The sequence below is a fragment of the Camelus bactrianus genome, chromosome 20 (assembly GCF_048773025.1).
Source record: "Camelus bactrianus isolate YW-2024 breed Bactrian camel chromosome 20, ASM4877302v1, whole genome shotgun sequence".
In the NCBI taxonomy this organism is placed as follows: Eukaryota; Metazoa; Chordata; class Mammalia; order Artiodactyla; family Camelidae; genus Camelus; species Camelus bactrianus.
Genome location: NC_133558.1, coordinates 353135 through 377944, shown reverse-complemented (window position 1 = coordinate 377944; position 24810 = coordinate 353135). Strand labels below are relative to the sequence as shown.

Genomic DNA, 24810 nt, shown 5'->3' with positions numbered 1-24810 from the left:
CTCACGGCTAGCTTACGTTTCAGTGGGAATTCATCAGATACTTTCCCGGAAGCAGCTTTGATGGCCTCAGCCATGGCGGTGAAGGAGAGAAGAGAGAAGAAACAGAAACACAGCTCGTGGTAGAGGGGAGGGCAGCCACAGCACGCAGGTCGGACCCCCAGCCCTGGGAGAGGCCCCAGGGGCAGCTCCGTGCGCTGGGGCCCCCGTCACCCAGGACACGTCCTGGGCTTCCCCACAGCTGAAGATTGCTCAACTCACTAAGCGTGAAGGCATTGGTATTTTGAAACCATTGCAAATGGAAAGAGGGTTTTTCTCCCCCCCCCATTCCTTATTTTGGGTAGGAAAACGGTACAGAGCACACCCACAGACCGTTAGAATTCAATGAGAGGAAATGCTACAGTGCTGTGTGAAGACGAAATTCCTGGTTCTACTGTGAAAAGGAAATGATAGCCTTTCGAACGTAACAAAATAGCTGATTTGTCAAGAAAATGCTCTCAACCAGAAGGACTCCACCAGGGAGAGAAACACAGTCAGAGCTTGGGTCCCACAGACTCGGTTTTTGTGGGGTGATGAGCAATCTTTTTCTGAGAGCCCTCCTGCGTTTGTGACAGTAACAACACAGTGTCATCACCGAAGCGACTGCAAGTAGTGTGGATTTCAGGTTTATCTCCAGCTGGCGCGACGGGCCCTGCCTCCTGCTTACCGGGTGCCTTCCCGCGCCACAGCCGCAGCCAGGCAGATCGCCTGTGAGTTTGCCCCCGTTTAGCAATTCTCGTCCACGCTAAAGTCCTCAGCTGTTTCACTCCTCACTTGTAAGAATAAATTGCATGTGCAGATTTCATTTCTATCAATGCAGTGAGAAGGTGATCAAAGAATTTAGTGTTGTTTGAAATCAAATACAGTTAGACCCACAGCACAGATAAAATCCATCAAAATAATAGGGGCTGTTTTGTAAGCTCAGCCGACATCGTGCGGCTGGAAAACTAACCCTTTTTCCTTAACTAACTTCAATGTGATGAGCTGTAAAACTCCGCTTGCGGCCATGAAATCTGAGAAGTGAAACAGAGAGCGGTGAAGGGATGAGGCCGGAGTCAGCACGAACACGCGGACCCCAAAGATTCTGCATTTTCCAGATTTCTGCTTGTGGCTTTCGTGTATCACCTTCAAACTAGTCGTTTGAGCATTTCAGAAAAACATATTTAAGGAAAGAGGCTTTTCAAGCATAACCTTCTACTCCCTCAGAAATCTGTGCTCAGGACACGGGGGCGCTCGCTTTGGGGAGGGAAGAGGTCCCCCTACCTTTCGACCTCATGACACACCCCAAAGGCTGCCCGCAGTGCCATCACGTAGGAGGCAAGCGCTTTAAATCAAAAGCATTTTACAATTTCACCGACTGACTGTCCGGAGCACGGCTGTTCGCAGGGGCTGAGTCTCTAACGTGGGGGATGGTGAGAGTGCTCGGGAAGCTTGTGTGTAAACGTGCAGTGCCTCTGGGATGCTCAGGTGCCTCTTCACCACAAACCCCGACTGGAGCTCGGCGGCGGCAGCAGCAGCAGCAGCAGCGTGGGCAGGACGTGATGCCCGCCAGATCGCCTCGGGCGTCTGCAGTTTTCCTTGGAGACGGGCCACCCCCAACTGTGCCTGCAAGCCCCCCCGCCCCGCCCCCCCCCCCGGCTTCCTGCCTCCTGTCCCGCTTCGTGTCCACGACCCTGCCCGGGACCTGGGATGGATCTCCTGCCATTTCCTGCACAAGCACTAATTGAACATTTGGGTGGCCTTGCTTATTTATTTTCCTGGAATGCAGTGGCTTATATTTTCATGGCATTTTCTCAGCAGTCGGCGTTTCAATTTCAAACTAGGACGTTGAGAAGAAAAGCCAGTCCCATCAGCAAAAGACAACTGTCCCCCATTTGGATTTGCAGGATGGAGTTTATAAATTGTGACGAAACGTATTCCATCAGAAATGCTTGCTTTTTCAGGAAACTGAAAAGACAAGTTTACTTTCTCCTTAAAAAGAAGGAAACTCGGCAGTGGGCTCAGTTACCACAAGAAATGAAAGATAAACAGGAGGTAACATTCAAAACTGTTTGGTAAAATTCGGCAATCGACTGTCCCCGTCTAATCTTCATAATGTGCACAGGCTTGAACTTTCTGTGGGATCCGCGCATAAGAAAGAGCTTCACGGCGCTCCAGAGCTTCCACAAACCCAGCCTGCTCCGCGTGGGCGTTCTTCTGCAGGGATATGAAGCTAACAGTGAAATTTTTAATTTTATCAAGATGTTATACCATGTTGTTCTAATAATGCACCACTGCTGTAAAGTTTGTGTTGCCGAACATTCAGAGGGGAATCTACTTCAATGAAATTGTGTAAAAACACAGTTTTGGCAAAAATTGAATTTATATACATGGCTGAGAGAATTTACACCTTAAAACTGACTTTTTATTTCACCCTGGATGTGGGCATCTTTCATTTCTGAACTAAGACTAGAGAGAGAATGAATTTTCTACATCTGATACATTCTGCATGAAATATTTTAAAAGGAAAATTTAGAATGGTTGAAAATATACGCACATGCTAAGTAAAGTTAGTTACCAAAGACAAGTACTCACCTGAACCCCCTGAGCGAGTGCCAGTTGAGGGCAGACACACCTGCACTTTCATGTCTTGACTGGGACTGAGCCAAGGTCATGCTCTTAATCTGAGAGCTGCCTTCCTTGGTGTGTATGCATTTCTGCCGTGGGTGTAATGGATGGGGACACTAATTGTACATCAGTTTCCCTCAAAATGGGAAATTGATAAGAACTTTTTGTGCAGCACAGTTGCCATGGTTGTGATCTGAAAGTAAAATCTTGAAAAAATATTTGTCCTATTTATTTGGGGCAACAGATTTGGGAAATAAAACATTTTCATCTGTTCATTTTAATCAAACAATTAATATTAAACCCCTATTCTGAGTTACAGTTTATAAACTGGAAATAAAGCTACTGTCAAAAAATCAGTGACAATGATACTCATCTCTTCATGTAAAAGTGAGCACTTAAAGGTGTCTGACTTCGCAGGTGAACAAGCTTCTTAAAGCTTCACTGTAATTCATTAATAGGATTTCTCTTCAATACACATTTTGTCTTAAAATTAAGGGTGTTGAAGAGGAAAAATTCTGCTTGAACTATGCAAACAAGGCTAAAGTACTTATTCTGAATATGCAAATATGAGCTGAGTAACATAAGCATGGTTTTTCATGTGACACTGATTATGTATCTGAAACTCACTCCGTAAGAAATGCTGTGCACATAGTGGTGGTAACAGTTTACATAACTCTGCATGGACTGTACAAGTATTTTCAACATATATAATCGAGGTTCATAGTAATTTTCTGAGGCTCACTTGTTTCAAAAGCACATTAAACTTTGTGCTTTAAGAAAAGATATTAAAGGAAAGTAAGTTTATGTTTATTAAAAATATAGACATAGTAATAGAGTCAAGAGTGAAAACCAGGGAAATATTACAGTTTAGACAGAGAAGACACTTGACCTTGGACAGCTGTGTGTGCTGGAGGGTTAATCCGGTGCAGACCTGGAGCACCGCCGCGCTCCTGACCTTCTCACAGCTTAGAAAACAAGCTACAGAACCTCATTAACTTGGAAAGTGAAATATATTTTATTTAGTATCTTTTCTTTTCATTTGACCTATTTTAGTAAATGTTAAAGGGATATCACATCATCATACCCATATCATTTTTTCCTGGCCGTGGGCCTCTCGCTGTGTCTGTCTTGTTATGTAAATTACACCTTAAGAAAATGAATGCCATCTGGGATGCAGTTGGCTAGGAGACTCGCCTTTTGTAGTTAAGTCAGAGCAGACAGGAGGAAAGACACCTTTTACTGTTTGTACAAAGTCTCAAAAATAAAAATGACATATTTCTAATATTTCCTACTTTCATTTCCACTTTGCTTGAGGTAACAAGTTTTAGCTTGGCTGAGGATTTCTTCCCCAGCACAACATTGTGTGAAAGAGCATGCATTTTTTTAAAAAGAAATGTGCTTCACAGAATAAACAGGAACAAAACCACTCCTTGGGACGACCTTCCCTGTGTCTTGCAGAGAGCTGCCACTTCCTTTGAGGAGAGACGTGTGACTCCAGAATATGTTTTACAGCTTGTGCACAGACATGATTCGCAGCTGAATTTAGGAACTGCCCGAAAGAAATTAATTTCTAATATTTCAAAACTATTCCTAATAAAAACACAAGGTCGGGCTGGAGGATTTTCGTGACAGCAGCTGGGCCGTTGCCTGCAGGGAGGATGCCGGTGTCAGGCTGCCAAGAGGTCTTCAGAAAACAAAGGTAGAAAGTGTGAGCGTGCGACATCTTCTCATCTGTGCATTCTCATGAAACTTAACGACTCGGACAGAAAATGCGGGAACATGTGCAATGCTGGAGAACAGAATCACTGGATCTACATATCAGTTTTCTACATCTGCCATCGGACTGTATACAACTGACAACTCCCCTGATTTGGATTAGTTTATCCAAAGCATAAGGCAAAATAAACCAGGTCTTGATTTCTTTTTCTTGAGAAAATAAGCTGGTTCTTCTGAACACTTTCTGGTAATAGAGGCAGAAAGCGGTGAATAAGTAAGAACACAAGGCACCTAACAGATCTCCAGGCCAAGGACCTGCCGGTGTAGACCGTCTACTCACTTCAAGACTAGGAGAGGAAGCCCAGACCCTCCCCAGCACGATTCTCCAGTTACACGTCCTCCGATGATCTCGAGAGCCACTGAAAGAAAAGCACAGTTTACAGTCTTCCTAAGACGACAAGGTCAACCGCAAGAGAGAACTGTGTCAATTGGAGAATTTTTTAAAAATTAGAATGCTGCTGTCGGCGTTCTTTCCCCATAGAACTCTGCTGAAGACCTCAATTTACAGAAAAGATGAAAGAGAAGCGAAGAAAATAAATATTTAAACTGTGATTGATGAGACAGAATGAGGCAGGTGGGTTAACGCAGGGCTGAGACAAGATGGAATGTAAACACCCAGAGCCCTAGAGCCGCGGCCCCAGGAGCGACCGCCCGTGGGGCTGCCCTCTGCCTTCAGCTTGTCTCAGCAGAGGCCACCTCCAAACCCAGTTTGTCTTCAACTTTTCATAAGAGTGTGTGTGTGTGTGGGTGTGTGCACGTGTGTGTGGATGTGTGTGGGTGTGTGCATGTGTGCAGTACGGGGTGTGTGCATGTGAGTGGGTGTGTGTACGTGTGCGGGTGTGTGTATGTGTGCATGTGTGTGTGCACTGTGTGGGTGCGTGGGGGACCTACGGTGTCCACTGCTGGCCTGAGGACAGCGTGGGCGCCCCGAGGGCACTTTTCTGCCCTTTGGCTGCTAGAGGGGTGGGGGGGCAGCTTAATCTGTCACTGCCTGTAGCCTAAACAAGGTGAAAGCTAAAGTAAGTCACTGAAGTTAGTTGTACTCTTCAAAATAACGGAGCTTCTAATTTTCTCCAAACTATTTGTCCTGTTCGGAAACTGAAATGGAAGGAAGGAAGGTAGCCCCGCAGGAGGGGAGAGCCCACGGTCTCTGGACTTAGCTTCCTCCCCGGTCAGTTCTGCTCAGTTCTCTTCCTTAACTTGGGCTTGTCCCCCAGAGTTCTCACCTGCCTGCTGCAAGCCCTTCTAGCGTCCAAACAGTGTTTTCTCTTCACTGTGAAGGGGTGAATTTAAGGAAATAAAAAATCCATGGGATATAATCAATCCCCATGAATCTAAGATGAATTATTTATGCAGAAGGGGTAAGAAGTTGAGGTCTGTGGCCACCATCACCGGCAGACCCAAGGCTTTCTTCAGGCTTCTAGAATGTTCCACTGGGGCGCGGCACTCCTGGACTGGCCCTTAGGATTGCTGTGTGACTATGCTGACAATGGCCTGAAAAGAACTCCAAAACCAGATGGAGATTCTTATAATTCAGACTCCCACAGATCTTGTTCATGAAAGAAAATTTTTGTCTCTAAGTTTTTCTTAGCAGTCGGGGCCTATTGTTGACTATAAATGTTATTAGCAATAATAACTTTATTCATAATACTACAGATACGCTGAAAAGATGTCAGAATAAATTCATACACCAGAGTTGCTAAAATTTTTTGTATTTAATTTTTCATCATTAAATAAGCTGCTTGCTTAGCTGTCTGAGAATTACCATTCATTAAAATGCTTCCACAGTGAGAACAAGGCTAACTTCCACTTTAAAAATGTAAGGCCCCTCAAGTTGGTAAAAGTTAATTCGCTGTTGCTGTTAGTTTATGTGCTAAGACAACAAGAAATCTCACTGGATAAAGGAGAAAGCTTTGATTCCATAAAAAACTGCCTGCATTCTAAAATTAAACTTTATAAGGAAGGTCAGTATTCTAAATTAATTATTTAGGTTCATTAAATGTCATGAAATATGTAACATTTATGGTAACTTAAAACCGTTTAACATGCAGTTGTTTGTTTCCTAATCAGGATAGGCATACAGTTTTAAAACACATTTGAATGATTTGTTCTCGTCCTTCTTCAAAAGCAATGGAAACGATGTGTATTTAACTGCAAACTTCTTATTCTTACATGAATTTTGCAGATGCCTATGTTTCTATATTTCCAACAGACATCACAATAATATGAATGTGAGTCCATATAATAGGAATTATCTATACTTCTTCCTATATGAGTCAGTTCACATTAAAAAAATCAAAGAATAATGTTTGGGTCACTTACATTTGAAAACAGTGAGTATATCCATGCCAGCACTGTGAAAAGATTAGTGTCAATAGCCTTGTGCCTGGGACTGCTTCCACCCCAAATACTGCTCACGTACTGTGTTAACTCAAACCTAACCAATTTGACAGTCTTTTATTTGGTTTCACTCAAAATTTGCTGATGTAAATATGTCTGAGTATGCTTGAAAAAGAAGCAGGAAAGATACATTCTTCAGAGCTTTCGCTGCCATTTTCTTACTTGTTAAAGATTTTCCCCCAACAGATCCTCTTAGGCAATTAATGTTTTAGCCCTAATTGTAAATATTTCTCAAACGAGACCTGGGCACAAAAAATAAAAAGAAGACAAAACATGATTTTTCGTTTATTCTCATCGCCTCTCACCGTCCAAAATATGTTTTTCTTAATTTACTTTTGGAGAATAAATATTGCAAAAACAATAATTATAGTATTTTTACTTTAATGGTCAAGAAGCTTAATTTATAGAAACCAAGAGAGGACATATAGAAAAAGTCAACGCCTGGAGCATGAGGCATTGTGTCCACACTTAACGATTTGAAAAATAAGCTTGGATTGCTGCAATATTCTTGCACAGAGGGTTTCTCTGAGTGAGTGGCCAATCAGTTTTGTGCAGAAAACCTCTCCTGAAAATGCTTTCTAGCACTGCCTCTATGACCAGTTAAGCACAGATAGCTTAGACATTTGAAAAAAATATTGCCAGCTCTACTGAGGTATAACTGAATACAAAATTTGTACACATTTAATGTAAACAACTTGGTGAGTTTGGAACTCAGACATCTTTAAAGGAAAGAACTCCAGTGTGTAAACCAAGAAAGGAAAGAATGTGAAAATCCTGCAAATGTAGGGGATCAGCTGAAAACACAAGAAGCTGCCTCACCTCGTGCAGGAAGGACAGTCCAAATTCTCTGAGAAGCAATTTCTCTCTTAGTTCTCCTAAAGCGTGCCAGAGCCTGTGGGTCAGGGCAGGGCGGGCTGTGTGGCAACGGACTGAGTCTCTTTTCCTTTGGGTGAGGTTCTACTTCGCATGATAGTTTCTGGCCTGAAATTATATCTACTGGAAAAATCGCTACCAAATTTAGAGTATTTAGCAGCATGTCCGTGCAAAGCATTAGAAAACTGCGTGGTGTTTACTTTTTTTTCCTGGCTATTAACCCACGTTCGTCTTGTCACGCCATGGCTGGTCATCCTTCCTTTAGACAGTGGGAGAGAATAGGTACTTCAGAGCAAGCCAGCACTATAACCAAGGAAAACGTGGTCTAGAAATTCTTGTTCAAAACCAATTTCCCCAAAGAATGAAAACTTTCTTAAATGTGTCTGACAAACACACTCATACAGAAGGCCACTTAGCAGAGTGACACTGATACTGAAATGTATCCGAAACACAAATGACAAGAAATGACCAACAGCGGTCGCTGAACTTCTCTTTCACAATTTGATGTCAGCAAACAGTGCAGATAAATTTCTAGGATAGAATGACAATTACAGAATTAGAGAGACAGTCTCCATTAGTTCTCAAATAAAACTTGGTTGGGAAGCCTCACTGGCCTGCAGTTTGAAAAGCTATGGTTTCTCGGAAAGAAAACATATGCAGGGGCGAGATCATTCATCGAGGGTCTATGTCAGAGCGATGAACACACAGAGTGCAAATATGTGTAAAACAAAATAATGATGCAAATCAACACAGACCCACACGTCTGTGATCTGAAAAGCTGTGGCCAACCTTAGAAAGAATTACTTTAAGGAAAAGTAGGAATTCAATAAAAACACAAAGCTGAAAATCAACCCACACATTTAACATTGTATTGTTTTCCTCTTTACTACCTGCTTCACACCCCCGCCTGTGGCCTGACTTCCCACTGTGGCGCCCCAGCCAGAAGCAGAGCAGTTAGGTCCGGGCAGCGGCTGAGGAGGTGCCGAAGCGACTCAGGACAGCGGGGCAGAAATTATGGGAACAGAAGGACCGACAATCTGCTTTAAGTTCAGAGAAGGCAACCAAGAAGTTCTCAGTTTTAAAACGGGTTGCCTTATACGTAACAAATTCGAAGAACAACAACAAAATCCCTTTAATTGACACCACTGGCATGTAGAGGTATTTGGGGAAACTCGGCGCCCACCACCCATGCACACTGTCCTGCACAGACGGCCAGAGGGCGTTGCCCGAGAAGGCCCTGTAGCTCAGCCAAAATTCACTGCAGAATCGGCGTTTGTTGAAAAGTGGGGTCACGGGATTTTGGAGCTCACAGGGACTTTAGTATCTCCCACCCACCACCTTGTTTGCAAAACGAGATGACTGGGACTCCCAAGGGGCCAACAAAGCAACTGGCCGGGGCCCACATCAGGCCTGGCCCCGAGCGTGGGCTTCTGGATCCATTGTGATGAGTCTGTACCTTTGCTGTCTCGGTCTCTAAGCCAACAGCACTGGAGCCACTCTGCTTTTTCAGGGCTGGGAATATTTCTGTTCCTTTACTTTCAGTATGTCACTGCTCAAACTCCCCCAGGAGCATAACAATTAGTTCTTGCTCAAATTGACAGGCTATGCTGTACGTCATCACTTTAAAGGTTTCAGGCAGAAGGAGCAAAGGCCCAGGCTGTCATGTAAGCGCGCACTCACTTTTCACGTGCCCCTCATGCATCTGTACCACAGGGATGTGTAGAGAGCTCCGCCTGCTGGGGGCCTGCCCAGGGCCCAGATGGCAGAGCACAGCTGCTGTCACAGAGGTGCTCATGGAACAGTCCTGAGAGCGGGATGCAGCCCCCGGGGCATGTCCTGCACATGGACGCCTGCCTTCAGTCCTGCTGGGTGTGGGGGGGGGCCCAGTTCACGATGCAGGGGAAACCCACTGAAAGCAGAGAGTGAGAAAGCGGCCTTTAGGGAGTTTGAAATCTTTTATCAGCTTTATGGGAAACGAAGGTGTTAGCTGAGTTTTGCACGAACTCAGAGAAAAATCGTGTCGTATTAGAACAAAGGGAAGTGGGACATAAGCCAGGCAACCACGCGTATGCAAGGCATGTCTGAAGCTCCCGGGAAGTGGGGCATCTTCATGCAGGGGCGTCACTAGGACTTAGGTCCTGGACAAAAGTCTAGGCCAGTAGCGTCTCCCTGCCCCAGTGGAACTGTCCCTGGTCACGTTCCTTCGTGGCAGAGCATAAAGTAGAGAGGCCATCAGTGGGGCTCATGGCCCCAGTCTGTTAGAGGGAGTAAACTGGGCACATGGTGCCAGTTTCCGTGGCTACCGATAAATGCAAATAGTGCTGTGCCCCCTGAAGTATACCGGACCTTCCAGCGAGGGGAAAGTCTGTAAAGACAAAACACACACACACAACCTAGAATAAACAAAGCCCCAGCCACCTCCTACTGCTTAGCAATTTAAATAAATTAAAACGCCACCTTACAGTCAGTGTAAGTCCTTCACTTAGAACACAAAGGGGGTCTAAATTCCTAGTCAGGGAGAACCACAGCGGCAGGAGGGCCGCTGGGGCAGGGAGGCCGAGGTGGGTCTCTTCCCACCCAGCCCCCGCTTTCACGTCCCACTGGCCTGGCCCAGGGTGACTTTCCTCAGTGTCTCTGTTCTCCTCCAGGCCACATCCAGACACCCCAGGGGCACCTCGGAATAAACACAGCTGCGCCTATGTGCGGGTGGCAGTGGTGGCCATGCGATCGGGTCACACTGTGAAACTCCATGTCCTTACGTAGACCCAGCTTTATTTAGTTTTCTTAACAAAATATGCAAATAGAAGGTAAACAGAAAAACACAAGGGCTCTGCTTTGCTGTAAAGTTGGAGACATTTGACTATTTTGAGGCCTTTGCAGATGCAGAGCTTGGCAGCTGACAAGAACCGCACACACTGAAGTCCACGTAAAGGCACTAGTAAGATCCCTTCACCAGCAGGCCCAGCCTGAGGACTCCTGCATCAGCCTCACCACTGTGACAGCCTTGGAGGCTTCCTAACTGTCCTTGTGACCTCAAACCATGACAGATTCCAGCAAAGTGACAAAGCTGAGTGGTACTTGAAACATCTCAACACTTCACAAACTGTCAAGATTCACGTACTAAATTTGGCTCATCTTTTTGTGCCTCTAAGTGATCACGTTTTGAAATTGGGACTGTTGGGAACAGTCATCTTTCCCAACTCCGCCTCTATCGTAACACACTGTCAGTACTATTATCTTTGGCTGTCCATTCCACACTTATTATTAAGCACCTACTACACGTTGACGCACGAGTGAATGACACAAGTCCCCTCCATCAAGGAGCTTGTACCCTAGTGGAAGGAGAGAAAAGAGTAAACAAATAGATACTAATGTACCTCCAGGTTGTGGCTGGTGCTGCGCAGGGCAGCCGGCCTGATGGGCGGGACACCTGCTGTGGAAGGCTCCGTGTCCACAGCAGTGCAGACAAGCCTTTGCCAGCAAGGGGCTCAGACTGTGCGCTAACAGAAGACTAGACAACGGTCATTCTCTGGTAAAAAGGACCACTAAGATACGGCAAACTACGGTTGTTCTGAGGATCAGGCGCTATACTAATTATGGCCCATTACAAACTGACATGCCCTGCAGTGTGAGGTGCTTCAGGTGTTCATTTACCATAAAAAACCTAAAGAACCAGGAACTGTGTCTGTCATAGCTTCCTAAGACAGAAGCCAAAGGAGTTTCATGCTTCAAAGTTATTTTTTTCTCTCCAGGTTAAGCGGCATCTGATGCAAAATTGAAAATATAAAGCTGCACACAATTTAACTGCCTCCACAACTGCTACAGCAATTCTGTGTTTGGCGATTTAACTCGCTGCCAGCTTCTGTGTGGACCGCACTGACGTTTGCCAGCGGGCTTCAAACACGGACCAGCTCTTAGAAAAAGGAAACACTACCAGTAATTCTTACACTAGCAAAAGGCGCTTTCTTCTTCTGAGTGTTTCTGTCTCAGGGATACAGTACTGTCATTTTTTGGTCCAGGAACAATCTGTGAGCCCTCCGGGCTACTTGTATTAAAGGCAGGGCTGTGTGACTTGAGAAAGGATGCATTGCCAGGACCAAAGGAGAGACAGGAAATGGGTGCAGCTTCCCTGTGACCCACCTGGGCTGCAGGCCGCTGACTCGAGTTTCCTATGTGTTTACAGTGAACGTTCCGGCACCACTGAGTTCAGGAGCACTCCCTCCAAGGTTAAGGAGAGAAAGACGAAGTCATGCCAAGTCCCACGACTCGGAGCATCTATCCAAAATATCACCTTCTTTCTCTTGGGATGTATTTCTTTAACAGATGTGTAATTCAGCATAGTAAGAGATTTAAACTGTAATAAGTACAGGTTGCCTGTCTTCTACGAATGACCGTATTGGCTGGGTTCCCCTCACCATCCACCAGCACTTCACCGAAACCTGCGGCCTGCCTGATGTCACCAGACCTTCGAGCCTGCGGGGTCTGAGCCCCTGGTTGCCTTGACCCTGTCAGGCCAGCGTCGCTGCGCTGCCCGTTTGCACAGAAAGGATGCCCGGTGAGTGCCCTGAGTTCAGAAATAACCCCCTGCCCGTTTTCTCCTGACAATAATGATCCCTTTTCCGCTGCCTGTGTGAGGAGCCCACAAGAGGAGTCTCTAGGTTTAGCGGAACCTCTTCCCCCGGGCCGCGCATCCTTCCCTGCCGCACGAGCCGGGCCTCCGTATCGGACGCAGCACAAGCTGGAACGAGGCTCAGAATACATCTTGCATCCGACAGCACGGCGTTCCTGCAAAATGTCACCCACAGCCCGAGCCCTCGCTGTGTCTCTGAGATCGTTCTCATATTCCACCGGCTCTGGGCGTGCGCGGTGGGGCGACACCAGCGCAGCTCGCGGCACTGCCCTCTTTGTCACGCCTCTTCGCTCTTTAAGGGGGTCCCTGTCCCGGGCAGTATTGCGGGGAATCCTATGACAATAAATCAGACAGTGTGAGCAGCTGCGGCGATTCCTGCCAAAGCCCTGCAGGCAGGGACAGTAGCGCGAACCCAGCGGCCGCCTGGCTCCGGGGGGGGAAGGCCCCGTCGTCCACCGGCGGCACCGTCGCGTCTGGAGGGCCGGACGCAGCGCGTAGCCCAGCCGCCGCGGCTTCTCCGAGCCCAGGCCCCGCGCCAACCGCAGGGGGGCAGAGGCTGGTCACGGCGCCCCGGACACCGCGGCCGTCTGCAGGGGGTGCCTGCGGGAGTAACGCGCACCCGAGGAGACGCCGGGGCCATCACAGGCGCCGCCGCGGCCCAGCGCCGCCACCTCCCGGCCAGGAACACTCGTCGCGCGCCGCCTTCCCGCTGCGCGCAGCGGCAGGAAGAGCGCGTTCCCTGCAGGCCCCGCGGCGCCGGGCAGCACGTCACTTCCGGCCGAGGCGCGGCGGCCTCTCCCAGGGCGCCTGCTCTGTTCCCTGAGGCCGCGCCCGGACCCACAGCCTTTCAGTATCCGAACCCGCGCCCTGCAGCGCTGCCGCTGAACCCTAACACTGTCCACGCACGGGGCTCCCGGCCGCGACCACACGGCCGCCCAACGCGGAGGGCCAGCCTGCGGTTCCTGAGGAACCGGCGTCACGGCCTGATCCTCGGCAACCACCCGCCTACCCGCCGCCGCCCCGCCCCCGCCCCGCCCCGCCCCCGCCCCGGGCCCGCCCCCGCCCCGGGCCCGCCCCCGCCCCCGTTCCGGCCCCGCCCGCGCGGCTCCGCCATCGGGTGCTCGGCGCTCGACTGCGCGGCGGATCGACGTCCTCGGCGCTCCGGCGGCGGAAGTGAGGGCGCTGGCGGAGGGCGGCTGCGGCCTCGGAGCACTGAGTGGGAGCGCGGGGCCCTGTCCGTGCTGGCCTGCAGGTAGGTGTTGGGGCCGAGGTCCTGGCTGAGGGCCGGCCTGGGGTGAGCGGCCGGCGGGGCGGCGGGCGGAAGGGGGCCCTACCAGCAACCGCCGTCTACCCCGGGCCGCTCTGCAGCCCTGACTGCGGAGGGGCACCTGCGGGGTCCCCGAGCCCCCGCCCCTGCGCCTGGAGGGGACCTCGGGAGTGCTGACCCGCCCCAGTGGGTGCAGTGGGCCTCAGCTGTCCCCTTGCGCACCTGCGTACCTGTCACTGCGTAGGGTTTGAGAACTTACTGGTGAAGAGCGAGTAGGAGGTATGTTTTGCCTTGGAAAGCTGTACTGAAGGTGCCGCCAGGGTCTCCGGCTGCTTGTGTTAGCCCCATTTTCCGACGGGGAGACGGAAGCCCGGAGGAGCGAGCCGAGGTCGTGTGGTCGCTCAGGGTTTAGCTGCCGTAGAAACCGTGCAGTGAGGCTGAGAGAGCACCCCAGCCTCTGTTCTCTCTCCTTCACGTCTGGGCGTGCTGAGGTGGGCAAGAAACCGTCGACGAAAAAGCTTGTCTTTGAATGGAAATAAGCTTTTCTTAATTGTAAAGGTTGTTCATACTAATAAGTATGAGTAAATGTGTGTCTTTTTTTATGAGTTTGAGTAAATTTACAAGGAAAAGTTTTTAAAAATTTAAAAATCACACCTTAAGTCATTTGGGTGATATGCTGAAAAGCTATTTCTAGCTGAGGTTACGTGGATCCCTCTCCTAATGCATAAGCATGCTTTGGTTGTACTCTGGCCAGGCTCTGTGTAACTGACAACCCGGGAACTGAGAGCAGAAAGCTTCCGAGGGAACGTCTATGTTAAAAGTTGTTGGTCTAAAGGGAGGTAACAGGAGTGCTTGATACCTCAAAGCTCTCTTCTGTTTGGTTAAGTAAAAATTTAGTAATTTTAAACAGAAGATCCCCCAGTGTAACTTGGAACAACTCTTGAAAGTTTTTAGAAAATGATTTTTTCCCTTTTGTGAAGTATTTAATTTCCTGAATTAATGCCATTTTGAACAGTTCCCTCTCTAAAAGAAGATTATTAATGTGCTAAGTTTTCATTCATTCCACAAATATTTGAGTCTATTACATGTGAATCTTATGAGAAATGAAATAAATGCTTGAAAATTTTTGCAAAGGCAGTCTTTTAATAAAGGACTTTGGACCATTTCTAGTGTCAGGCAGTGGCAGCCTTGGGCCATATAGGAGATGCTGCTTACACGTTAGTCTCTCTGACTTTTCACCCCATCTCCAGTCTACCTGTCTCATCCAGCCAGGATTCCTAGTACAGCCCCTTCCTCAGAGTAGAGCTCAAATGTTTGTTGAATGGATGAGTATTATTAGGCCAGTGTGAGTAGAGAGGACTCTGAAACCGTCTGGAGTGGGAAATAACGTTGGTCACTCTGCTGAGCAGTGTGCTAGCCTGTTGCTTGTCCTCAGACCCTTGGGCGCTCCTGGAGCCCCGGAGTGCTTGGTGACACCACAGGGTAGAAGTGTTCGGTTACATGATTCAGTGCGTGTTTATGTGGACTTAAAAGAATTATTACCGATCCAGACACACAGACTTAGAGTACTTGTGGAGAAATTGTGCATCTTGGAGCTGTGGACACACCCAAAGTCACCCTCAGGCCTCAGTTTGAAAATTACGGAGTCGGAGCACTGTTTACTGGTCCGGGTGCTGCCACCATCTGCTTTGTAGCCTGGCCCGAGCTCTTAGCCTCTTTGGGTCTCAGTTTCCTTTTACCTTTTGTCAGAGAATGTGTAAAACTAGATTATCTCCAGGAGTTCTTCCTGCTTTGAGGTTTCCCCACTCAGTGAGTCCTGCAGCTGCTCAGCGCCTGTTTCATCTGTGTCGCCCCAGGGGCTGTTGCTGTCACTGGTGCTTACACGTCTGTCGGAAGACTAAGCTCTTGCCAGACAAGGGTTAGTCTTTGTCATTTTTGTGTCGCCTGGTTTTGGCGCACGCCTGACACGTTAGAAGTCAAGTAACGTTAGCTTGGATTCAGAAGGAAGCGTTTTGCCATCTCTGTCAAAGAATAGTCGAGAACTAAGTTGCAGTATTTGGTGAAGTACAGCGGGAATTCAGAGAAGGCAGGGATCCTTTGGGGTTAGAGCAATTGGGAAGGCGTCCTGGAGATCAGAGCTTGATGGGGACGATGTGGTCCTTCAGAGAGAAGCCCAGGAACGCCTGGGTGGCTCCCTGGGATCAGACGCCCACAGGCTGGAAGTGAGTGCAGTCTGGATTGTGGAGTGCCTTGAGGGCCAGGCAGAGGAGACTGGAGCGGACTTAGTAGATGGTTTTCCTGGAAATCGTGTTGGGTTTGCTCAGAAGCTTGGTTAATATCCTTTAATGCTGTTGCTAGCATTGAGCCTGGGTGGGTGGGCTCTACAGTTCACTTAGTTTTTGGTTTTGGTTTTAGTAATTCCTTTACTTGCTCTTTCCCAGTTATAGTAAATCCTGGTGCCAGTGTGAAAAGAACAGTGAAGCTGGGACGTAGGACGGTGCCTGGCAAGTTAGCATTGGCCTCCCTGTGCAGCCCTGAAGCAGCCCTCCCTGTGCCGCTTGCTGGCTGTGCTGCTTGTGGCAGGGTTGGCCGTTAAGCTTCACTGAATTTTTTAAGGCCTTACCCACTTACAAAGTCCTGTGATTTTGGAGTGTGTGTGATTTTAGCTTTTGTTGTATTATAATTTTACTGAAAGACAAAACAAGACAAAAAGCAAGGAGTATTTGGTTCTTCTTTAAATGAAAGCTCCATGTGATTGACGTACTGTGTATCTGGATAAGTCAGGGTGTCAGCAGGATGCAGAATTCATGCCAGATGGTTCAAATAAGGGGCTTTTCCTAAAGGAACTACTTGCAGAGGTCCAGGCAGGGCTAGGGAGCAAACGGGATGGTGAGCCTACAGGGAAACCAAACAGCTAGAGGGGACAGAAGAGGAAGCGGGGCTGCCAGGGGCTGGAGCCACGGCTGGGTGAGGCTGCTTCCAGACGAGGGGTCGGGGCTGGGGGCCCAGCCTGAGACCGGTTCACGCCTGCAGTCGGAGCTCAGGCTGCCCGCTCTGCTGACTGTCTCTTCTCTTTCCGAGCCCACTCAGTCACACTGCATCTGCCTTTGCCTGATCTTCCAGCACTCTCATGGCAGGATGCTCAGTTGTGTCCTCATCCTTCTGTGGCATCTGCTTAGCAGGTTCTCAGCCCTGGACCATCTCAGTTCTTTCCCTTCTTTCAGACTTGACATGAGTCCTGAGACCAGCAGGCCAAAGTCCTAGCATCTAGATTTGGATCCCTGTAAACCAGCGGTCACCAATCTCAACCGGCCATCAGAGAATTTTCTAGAGTTTTCCTCGTAAGTGCTTGCTCCTCTGCAGAATGTTCTTTAAGCATTTTCCACTCTTCTCAAACCTCTCATCCTTTCACATAATGTCTCTATACTCTTAGCGGATAATCTTGCCACCTACCTGAGAACTGTTACAGCGATCGGAGGAGAACCCCGGGCTCTTTCCTCCTCCCCAGTTGCACTGAAAGGGGTTGCGTTTACCCCAAGATGGACCCCTGTGCCCAGGCCCTTTACGCCTCGTCTGCTGCCTTTGGGAGCACTTGACTCACGTTCATCTCTTGCCAAAGGCTCTTTCCTGTCGGCCTTTAAATGTGCTTAGACACAGACAACAGTAAAGCAAAGCAGAAAAACGATGAAAGGTAGCCCCCTTCCTTGTTTTCACAGTCACCTGTTAACATTTCTCCCTCTTCTTCCCTTCCTAGCCACACTTCTCAGATAGTTGTTTATACTCAGGTCATCACTCACCCCACGGCTGTCTGGTTCCATGCGCATCCCTCTGCGGAAGGCCAAGGTCACTTGGGACCTCCTTGCCACAGGTCTCGTTCCTGTCATTTCTGCAGTGTGGTGCCCGGGACACAGCAAGTGCTTCATGGATGTTTGTTTTGACCGAATAGTCTGAGGGTGCTTCCTTGTTCCAGATCCTGGTTTGTCTGCATCTTTATGTTTTCTGAGGGGTAGGAATCTGACACTGCCATCTTTTGAGGTGACGAGTGACCAATCTCTGTGTATATATCCCAAGTCTTCTGGGCTGACTAAACAAAAGTAGAAATTGGTTTTACTTGATAATGACTTTTTCAGTATTGCCCAGGGGATCTGTCTTTCTGGAAAAAGAAAACCCCAGACATTCTTTCCCCCTGAAAAATTACGTTTCCTACCATATCGAGAAGTTGTGCTTTGTCTGCCCGCCCAGTGTGGATCCGGTGAAGAGGAGTCGGTAGGGACCAGGGACAACTGGCCGTGGGCGGATGGACGATGAGGCTGCTCTTTCACGGGAGGACGCTCCCTGCTGTGGGGCGGGCGTCTTCCTTGAGGCTTTTGTCTTTACGCTTCTTTTCCAGAGGTCGTGGCGGGGACGGATTCACACTGCTCGGTTTCACTTGTGATACGTCATCAGTGTCGAGTGGCACAGGTTAGACCCTGGCCAGCTCTGGACCCTCAGCTTTTGTCTTGAAATGTGATGAAGTCATTGTCCTTTAGGAAGAGACTTAGCCTGAGAGGCAGAAGATTTCGTGATTCCTGGGAAGTAAAGGAGGAGAGTCTTAATGAGCTGTTCTAGTTAAGGTGAACCCAGTGCTCGTTTTAAGAGTCAGCTGGGTAATGAGGACGTGAGGGACAGCGCAGCTGCGGGAGCTCCGCAGGCCGGGTGTTCAGCTCCCCCTCGTGCTGTCCCCTCCCTCCGAGTCTTCTCTGCCGGCTGCCCTTTGATCCTGTACCTCCAGACATTGGAGCAGGAGTGAAGGTTTTTTCTCTCATCAAAAAAACAAAGCAAAGCAAAAAAACAAATTTTAAGTGCCATTTATCAGTTATATTTTTAAAGTCATTGGAATTTTTTCCCAAGTGAATTAAAACGTACATACTTGTGCTTTCATTTGAAAAGAGAGTGTGTTTCAGTCATACCTTGTTTGTGGGTGGGACGAGGTCTGAGGGAGCGCCTCTTGTCCGCGCAGCCCTCCTCTCTGCACACAGCCCTCCCGGGACCCAGGGAGTCCCCGTAGTGCAGCGGGTACCCCATGGCTTCTCTCAGAGCCGAGGAGGGCAACATTTCTGTTAACCATGATTTTGAGATGGAGCAGGAGTAGGATGATTAATTTAGGAAACTGGACAGAAGAGTTTATGGCCCTGTGTGTGTGGTGCTGACAGAACTCGACCTCCACCCTGCTCAGGAAAAGTAGGGTTTGCAGAGAATGGAAGTAGGTGAATCACCCTTCTCTGAGACTCCCCCGAGTCTGTGGCTCCCTGTGGGGCCGGCCCAGCCCCACCCCCGGCCCTAGGGGCAGGTGTGGCCTAGGTTGGGTTAAAGGGTCTCAGGGAAGGTGTGGTGAATTCTGCGGTTCTGTTCTGTTGCTGGGTGGCCTGAGAGTGTGTAATTTTATTTTTGAGACTCACTAGGCAGCGCCGCCGCCAGGTTTTTCCGGGGCGGCTTGGATTCTCGGGGGTGCTGAGCTGTGTGTAGGGTCTCGGTCGTGGGGTCGAGCTGGGCCCTGCCGATGCCGCCTCTCTGACTTGCTCCCTGGAGATGCCCCTTTGAGTAGCTGGGGGTGGGGTGGGGCTGAGGAATTTGTCATCACTATTATTTGGTGTTCTTTGGGGGAAATGCTCACTCTTCTGATCGAGGGAAGTAGTGCTTCAGCGTCAGGAGGCTTCCTCGGCTTGTTTGCAGAAGGTTCTCCAAGTCTCCAGTGAGTCGGGGCTTCTGATTTTCCACCTCCTTGCCTTATGCCTTTAGCTGAGCTGAGCCTCTGGGTACCTGACAAAGGAGGACCAACTGATCACTGGTTTTGTTCAGATTTCTTGTCTGCTATTCAAATCAGCAAAACTCTTGCTTACTAAATAGTAAAAGATTGTGGTTTAATCCTTCTAAAACAGTGTTTTCCCCCAATACTGCTACTAGTTATTTTTCCCTGTGTATTTTCAGTCTGAAGTTATGTTAAGAAAAATTTACTGTCTTTCATTCTACTGGTAAATCTTTCGGGTGTTAAAGATTGTGCCACAGTGAAATACGGGAAAATTATAAAATTAAATTTTTTTTGACCTCTGTTACAGAAACACTTTACTTTCATGCCGTGTGTTTCATTAAAGAAAAAGAGGCAGGTTGGTTAAAACCAACATATATAAATCTAAAAGAAAATGCATTTATGTAAGTATATTTTATGAATTATAGGAAAATGTGTCTGTCTTTATTTTAATGAAATGCTCTTATAATGGTGATTTTCTCTTTTGACCTGTGATGGATCGGAGGTTAATTGATGTTAAATGGGTGCGTTGTTAATCCTTCATCAGCTCTAAGTTGGTTGGGGGAGTGCAGGTCAAGGCCACACAAGTCCAGGACCAACAAGTTCCCTGGGGAGGGCGCAGGTCACTGTCTGCCCTGCTCGCCCTTTCCGGGCCCCCCACCCCCGTCCCCCCCAGTGACAGCTGGCCGGTGTTGCGTGCGAGTCGGGCTGGCTCTGTGTGGTCTGAGTGTGTGGTCTCCCTGAGCCAGAGGCGGCTAGCAGGGCGGAGGGAGAGACCTCGACTGTTTACTTAATTTAGTTCGGATGCCGGGACTGCGCCCAGAGTTCCTCCTGCTCCTGACTCCTGGGAGCAGCTTCAACCCCTCCCAGCTGGGCTCAGCCTCAGCGCTGCGCCTGCCCCCCCTCCCCCCACCCCCCGCCGGCGGCGGCTGAGAAATGCTGGTGGCACTGCTGTGGAGATACTGGGCCTTGAAGTTTCTTTGAGGTAGAGCTGCAGAAGTAAAGCAGAAATTCTAAGGCAAGTGACCGAGTTGATGCATTTTTAGCGATTGGGAAAGCCGCTATACAAAAATTGGGACAAATCAGTCCAGCTCTGCTCGTGTCAAAGAATCTGGGAGTTAAGCGACATCCTGTCTTGTTTAACAATTTAAATAAAATTAACCACTTTAAGCTGACAGTTTTGAAAATCACCGTTGATTTAGGCTCGCCTGTTCACTGTAGTCGCTGCATTTGTCCCATCATAAGGATCTGACAAGTTGAGACTCAAAAAAAGACACAGCAGCCCCGCGCAGGCCTGTGTCTCCAGCTGAGACTCCAGTACCTCATGGAGCTGCGGCCTCAGGCTTTCCCAGGAGTGGGGTCCTAACCTGGCAGTCTGGACTTAACCTGGTCAGGATGGTGAGGCAGTCGCTGCTGTCCCCACCGCGGATGAAGGTCACCTTGCCTGGAGCAGCTCTGTGCTGGCAGCAGCTTCACGCAGCCCCTTCTGCAGAAGTTCACTCCTTAGAGCTCCTTTCTCCTTAATAGATTTGACATTCAGGAGTCACTGAATAAAGCCAATCAGATCTTTAAATTTACTCAGTTGATTTTTTTTTTAACATGGCAAATGAAGCTTTGTTTTTATGCAATAGTATAAATTGAGGACAATCTCTTTTTCTAGTTCTTTCATTATAAATAGCTTAGCAGTAGCTTCTTGATTTTGTTCCTCTCTCATTCAGGAACATTCCTGTTGAGATGGTTGAAGACTGAAATAAGTGAGCGTGCTGTTTGCACCTCCTCCCCCTGTCCTCCCGCAGTCCTGCTGGGATGGAGGCTGTGTGGCTGGTGCCTCCTCAGGACGGGAAAGGCTCTGTTTCCAGAGGGGCTGATGTAGGTGGCTGACTGCACTTCTGCTTTTCCTGCTCACTCTAACCCTGAGTTTCAGTAAACGAGCTCGGTTCCCACCCTGGGAATGTGAAACCTGCTCTTCCAGGCCTGGCCCTGGCTTTCCTTCCTTTCATTCGATCTCGCATCAGAAGACTTGGGGCCTAGTAGTGCCAAATGCCTTTTAAAAAAATGTCATCTTGTGTGTCCTCTGGTGTCCATTTTTGGGGCTCCTGTGTTTGTGGTGACAGTGACGGCCTAGTGCCCCCGGGAATTGCGAAGCGCCGGTAGTCTGCTCAGGGGTTGCGCGCCCACCGCCGCTGTCTGATCCTGCAGCGTGTTCGTCGCCCACCGCCGTCAGCCCTCTCCCGCCCCTCCCGCTCAGCGGCTCACTGTCTCTGTGGGTTTACCTGTCATGACTTCTGCATGGGCAGATCACACAACACGTAACCTCGTATGTTGATTAGGACGAAGTGTGTACTCCTTGTCATTTCCTGGCATGAAAATTGTGTATATGTAGAGATAAAACATTGATGAACAGTGGTTATAGTCAAGTGATCATTGTGAATAATATTGAGCTCATGTTTTGGAAACTCGGAAATATTTCACAGGCTGTGAGAGGCTCTAGGCTCATCTTTGATACGAGAGCCACGTGTGCACCTCGGTCTGCCCCCAGCACAGTGTCGTCAGGGTCGCTGCTCACCCGTTGTTTGACTTGCAGTGGATCAGCCCTGAGGAACCCAGTCCCTCCATCCCTGTACGGGGCTGAGGCCTCCAAGACGGAGCCGTGGGCAGGGAGGCCGGGACGGGAGTGGGGACTGCCTCAGATGCAAGGGCCACAGTGCCCTTGCTGCGTCCTTGAAAGTAGCCTCTCCTGGCTCTTCTGTCGAGGACAGCTTCATCTTCAAGGCTAAGGGGAAAATCAGTGTCTTTGTTTGGACTTCACATTGTTTAGAACTGAAGAGGTGGAAGTGTTTTGTGGATTCTCAGTTCTGCTCCTCCCTTTTTTATGTGTGGATTTTTTAAATTGAAAAATCAAACCTACATCAGTTTTGGCCTGATTTTTATAGAAACAAAAGATGGTTGGAAAATAAGTGTTTTTTAATGCAAATGTTTGTGAGGGGTAAAATTCATTTGGTCTAACATTTAAAATAGTTTTGGGGGAAGGGGGACACAATATTAAAGATCTGACCCTACACACTGGATTTCTGACTTTCAGGTAATTCTGTATGGAAGTGGTAATAGAGCAGCAGACTTTTCACCCCTCGGGCCTTACAGTTGGAGGCCACATTTGAACCTGACCTGCTGTCTCCCAGAGGCAGCCCACACTGAGGAGTTTTTCTGCGCAGGCCTTGGTTGATGACGTGGATGCGCCTCTGATCCTGTTCTGTGCTGAGAGCGGTGACCCGTGTGCTCAGTGTGCAGAAGGGCAGTCCCAGGGTCTAGCAGGCCTCTAGGGTCTGGTTAGAGGGCTGTTTCTGTGGTCGTTTTCAGCCGTTTCCTTTGTGGCACAGATTTATTGTTTAAAAAACAGGCATGGGTTGTGTATAGGGTCAAGGAATGGCTTCTGTCCTGTGGTAGGACACATCGAGCTGACACCCCGCTCAGAGGCCACCTCTCAGCAGTGTCTCATGGCTGGAGTTGCACGTGGCCTGAGGTTTGCTGCTGTCCTGGAAGAGCCAGAGGAAGAGACCGCGGGAGCCACGTGTTCCGGGGTCTGTCCGTCCCAGCACCACTCTGCCCAGGACCCCTTTGCTCTGCCGCTGGGCTGGGTGCTGGAGGATGGAGGACAGTGTGATTCAGGCCTGACCAGCGTACCTTGGTCAGCTCTTTTCTCCTGCTCCTTCTTTCCCTTAATGGAGAGGATGTGACTTGTTGTAACCCTTTTCCTGCGACAGTTGACTTGCAGGGGAGGTGGGCATGTCCAGAGACGCCAGGAGGAAATGTCACGTGGTCATTGCTCCTGAGGACACGGGGCTGCCCGTGCCTTGCTCTGGGCCTGGCTGTTCTGTGCAGCCCGAGGCCTGACTGCATCTCAGAGACTTACATGCATGCGCCCTGTGTGTGTGTATGCAGAACACGACCTCCCTGTCCCTGTCCCCTCTCCAGGGCTGTTCTCCCAGGATGATAACCTCCGGTCCCTGTCCTCAGCCTTTCTCCCTGTTCATCATGCAAATACATCAGGTGTTTTTCTCTTCTCCTTCCCTTCCTTCTTTGGGAGCTTTGATTGGATCCTGATTCTGACACACCAACTGTGCAAATAACTTTTGAGACAGTCTGGGTACAGAGTCCTTTGTAGAGATACAGACTGAAATATTTCAGATGAAATGGTGTGTTGTCTCCAGTTTACTGTAAAGTACTCCCTCAAAAACGTGTGTAAAAAAGTGTGTTGAGGAGATGTAGTTGCAAGAGAGACAAAATGGGAACATGGAGGTTCGTGATGCTAGTCTCTCTCCTTCTTTGTATGTTTAAAATGTCCATAATGAAAAAAAAAATACATGGAGAATCAGAGTAGCATGGATCTGAGGCCTGGTTTTGAACTGTAACTCTGCCACCTGCTTGACTGTGACCTTGGACAGGCTGTTTAATCTCTGATCGTCCTACCATTATTAGTGAGACCACTTAGCGAGGGCTTTAGAATGCTTACTTTTCTATACTCAAAATATAAAATTATATAATAATGCATTTATAAATTATATAATTTTTTAAGAGGGGAATTACTTTTTTTATTTGCAAAAGCTGAAAATGCTTATGTAAATTACCAGCCCACAGCTTGAATTTCCACCGGATCCGTCGCATGAGACCGGAGCCTGTCATTTCTTGCCAGGTTTGGGGGCCTTTCTAGGCTTTGGATGGAAGGAAGCTGCCTCCCTTCAGACACAGCTGGCAGAGGTGCTTGGCCTGGTCTCCCGCAGCTGGACCTTAGGCTGTGCTTGGCCCTGGAGGCAGGAGTGACATCGGTGCTCACCTGGCATCGCTGCTGGAGGATGGTGGCTACCCAGTGCAGCCCAGACCACAGGCCTTCGCGTGCAGGACCACGCTCACCTGCACACTAGAAACTTTCTGTGCTCGGGAGGTGTTCTGTGCTCTGGGCAGGCTTTTCTCTTTGAGGGAGACTCCTGTCCACTTGATGTGTGGGCTGCAGCTTTAGCCCGACGTGGTCAGGAGGGTGTCCTGGGGATGCTGTCCATAGAATGTTGTGTCACGTGTTTATATGTGTGTGTGTGTTTAGATATAAGTATACATAATATACGTATAAGATAATTGTACATTTATAGAAATTCCTGGAGTTAAGTATTCTAAAATGCTAAATGGGTAGCTTAATATATGTGTGTGTATATGCGCACACACACATGTCTTTTTTTTTCCCCTACCGACTTTTTGAAGTGTTCTCTGGTCTTACATACTTTTCGTAGCATTTCCTTGCCTGGACTTTCACATTTTACTTAAGTCATTTTCTAGTTGTCTGAGATGCCTGTGTTTTTCCCTTTTGCTGTAATAAATCACTGCAGTTGTGGAACTTTTCATGCCTGACAGCAGTCCCCGGGGTTTGGATCATCGTATTCGTTGTTC

At 48.6% G+C, this 24810-nt stretch overlaps 1 protein-coding gene across 8 annotated transcripts in view; it reads left to right on the top strand.

Annotated features, from left to right (window-relative positions):
- The first annotated feature begins 13418 nt into the window (after positions 1 to 13418).
- EXOC2 (exocyst complex component 2) overlaps positions 13419 to 24810 on the top strand; it is a 142848-nt gene continuing 131456 nt past the window's right edge. For 7 of the 8 annotated variants that reach the window (XR_012500855.1, XR_012500856.1, XR_012500853.1 and 4 more), the window contains exon 1: positions 13419 to 13574. The gene's annotated coding sequence lies outside the window, so the exon portion shown is untranslated. Of the gene's footprint in view, positions 13575 to 16813; positions 16931 to 24810 lie in introns of all 8 variants that reach the window. The other variant, XR_012500854.1, reaches the window with a different exon arrangement.